General features: G+C 40.4%; 1 non-coding gene across 1 annotated transcript; it reads right to left on the minus strand.

Moving 5' to 3' along the window:
* Positions 1 to 2,297: 2,297 nt before the first annotated feature.
* LOC120082320 (small nucleolar RNA R71) lies at positions 2,298 to 2,404 on the minus strand. Its single transcript, XR_005483150.1, has one exon. It is a non-coding gene; the product is annotated as a small nucleolar RNA R71 (small nucleolar RNA).
* Between the last annotated feature and the right edge of the window lie 777 nt (positions 2,405 to 3,181).

A 3,181-nucleotide genomic window follows, 5' to 3' on the forward strand; every position in this document is an offset into this window, starting at 1 on the left:
ACCAAGCCAATGGGATACTAAAGTACGTTGGAGAAGGTATCCTAGTAGCTCGATACTAAAGTACAAGGAGAAGGTATCTGAGCAGTAGTACCTAATGTGGCCACAAGTGAATAAAGTTAGAGATTGAGCAAAAGGGTTCTCTCTGGACTAGTAGTTGGTGTTGGGATTATTTTACCAGTTATACAGTACTTTGATTTGAGAAATGATTTTACTGTTTTATATTTAAAATAGTTTTATATACATTACCTTGGAAATTGTTTATTCTGCATTAAATTATATTTCAGATAAATCTATCTTCTGAAATTATGCATGAGAATTTACTATGTTTTCTCGGTCACTCACTGGCGTAAGCTCATCCCGTTTTCAAATGTTTTTGTCCCCCCCCTCCCCCCCCACAGGTAGCGGTTAAATCTTCTGAAGACAGCTCAGTATCTGCTCTGCCACTAAAGAACGAAAAGACTTGTAACCGTATGTTAGATGGTTACTGTTAATATTGTACACATGTTACTATTGTTCATATAGGGACTAGGGTTTGTGGGTTTTGGGATGTAAATCTAATGTTGTAAATACTCTAAACATATTAAGTTTCTAAGTTAATAAATTGTGGGCCTAAAGATGTCTTGTTGCATATGAATTATAATTGGTATCAGAGTTATTCCACAAGAGTTATTAGGCAGTAAGTGTCAGTCCAAGGGTTGGTAACTGCTGCAGTCACGCCTTTCTCTAGGCTAAAAAGGTGCTCTGGGGCTGGGTGTGATAAATCTGAATTAAGTTGACAGCTGCTAACGATAACAAGTACATTCAACTTTTCGGTGACAAATATTCGGCATATTAGTCAAGGAATTAATGCCGTCCCATCAGTGCAATCCGAATCGTTCACCCTGGATGTTCTATAAATACTAAAGGCAACCTTCAGAAAAGGGGTTCGAAAATTCATACGTTCGCATCGCACATCTTTGTTCATAGTTTTCATTTCATTTTAAGGTGGGGCAAGAGAAGAGTAGTGATGCCAGAGAATGCTCAAGGCAACTCGAGAGAAAACCTTGAGGCGTAGAAGCAGAGAGCGGGCCGACTCTCGCGAGAGCGAGATTATCTTTTGAACCCGAGTAGTAAAACAATGTAAAAGCCTGTGTAGCAAGAGATTGCTATTAGGCTCTTTATTCTATTCTTGCATTGTTGTTTTGTACTTCATCTATACAATGGAAGTTCTTATACTACATCTGTTCACTCTCGTAGTACGCAAGAGTAGCTAAACTAGTCGAATGGGTTGAGAAGAATTAAGCTAACGTAACCTAGGAAGTTCATTGCTTTTGATTATCTTGTGTTATGGTGTGCCAAATACCCCTTTAGAGCTACTCGAGAGAGAGCCTGAATAAGAACCTAAGACTCGAGAGAGCTAGGTTAGAATATAAACTCGAGAGAGCAAGATTAGAACTGCATAAACAAGAGATAGGGACTTAAAGATAAGCTTTGTTTGCCAACCTGCATTGCATGCATCCTAGAGATAGGAATGATATTATGTGGTCGCCTTATTTGTGTGTGTGTTATTCTGTCATCACATAAATAAGAATAAAGGCTTATATGTAGGTCCTATAGACTTATCACATATATCACATGCGTTCTAGCATTAGAAGCCGTAGCATTCGCATCGAGAGATGGTTTACTATTGTATGCATGTTGCATGATTGCAAAGCATGAACGCATCCTAGGAAGTGTTAGCGAAAACCCTTCTCAACACATTCACCGCATACTCATCACATTTCCTATTTATTCAACTCTTTTCAAACTCCGCCGTATTTGTTTTTTTTTTTATCATCCCAAACAACAACCTCAACAACTATTTATTTATTTGGTTACCGCAAAGTTTTCTTAAAAATTACCAACGCAACCTGTTTTCACAAGTCCCTGAGTTCGACCCTAGACTTACCAAGAAATTCAGTTGAGTTTACACTTGGATTCCGTTGAGGAAACTTGAGTGCTCAACGCAATTTCACCATCGCATATCATCCATAATCCACATCATAAAACCAAGCATCAAGTTTTTGGCGCCGTTGCCGGGGACTTCAGCAAATAGTATGCTAACGGTAATTTTTTTAAATTTCTTTGCAGTCTCTCAATCTCTAGCGAATTATGACCTGGAGATTGAGAGAACATTTTGACAGAGATTGAGAGACTGCCAATAACAACAACAACAATCAAGGAAATGGGCGTATTCTCTCAAGCCGGGAGAGATCACTTCTTGGGAACAGGTCGTGGAGAAGTTTATGAAGAAATATTTTCCACCTACTGAGAATGCCAGACAAAGAAAACTAATTACAAATTTTGAACAAGATATGGACGAATCGCTCAGTGATGCCTTGGCGAGGTTTAAGAGGTTGGTTAGGGATTGTCCATACAATAGTTTGCCAGACTGCTTTCAGATGGAAATTTTTTATCATGGTTTGAATCCCGCTTCGCAGACTGCTGCCAATGTGGCAGCCGCTGGTGGTCTGCTTGATAAAACGTATGACGAGGCAAATAATATCTTGGATCGCATCTCTAAGAACCACAAATATTGGAGAGAGTGTGACTAGAGATTGTCAAAGACAATGACGCAAGTAATGGTGCAATTGCTTCACTACAAAACCAGATGACCGCAATGATGAACTTAATATAGGGAATTGCGATCAGCAGCCCAACATTGCAAAATGGGCAAATCAACGCAATCAGTCAAAACACCGCAAGGTGTGTGACTTGCGGTGATGGGCACGCGATAGAAGATTGCTAGCAAAATCCACAGTCCGTTTACTTTGTGAAAAACAATCCCTTTTCGAATATCTACATCCCCGGGTGGAGAAACCACCCCAATTTTGCTTGGAAGAATTAGCAACAGAATTTCCAACCCGTGGCGCAGAAAGAAAGGCCACTAGGATTCTTCCCATGCAACAACGGTCAGACAAGCAAACAAGCAAGTAGCTCACAACCACCGCAATCATCCACCTTGGAGGGCCTGTTAAAGCAGTACATAGAGAAAAACAAAACTGTGCTTCAAAGTCAGGCTACGACCATTCGCAACCTAGAGTTACAGATGGTCCAGATTGTGAGTGAGCTAAAGAGTAAACCGCAAGGGGCTCTACCAAGTTCAACAGAACTCCCACGCAACCCGGGGGGATCAGGAAAAGAGCAATGTCAGGTTGTGATA

This window comes from Benincasa hispida, chromosome 7 (assembly GCF_027475165.1).
Source record: "Benincasa hispida cultivar pf3 chromosome 7, pf3_genome.v1.1, whole genome shotgun sequence".
Classification (NCBI taxonomy): domain Eukaryota; kingdom Viridiplantae; phylum Streptophyta; class Magnoliopsida; order Cucurbitales; family Cucurbitaceae; genus Benincasa; species Benincasa hispida.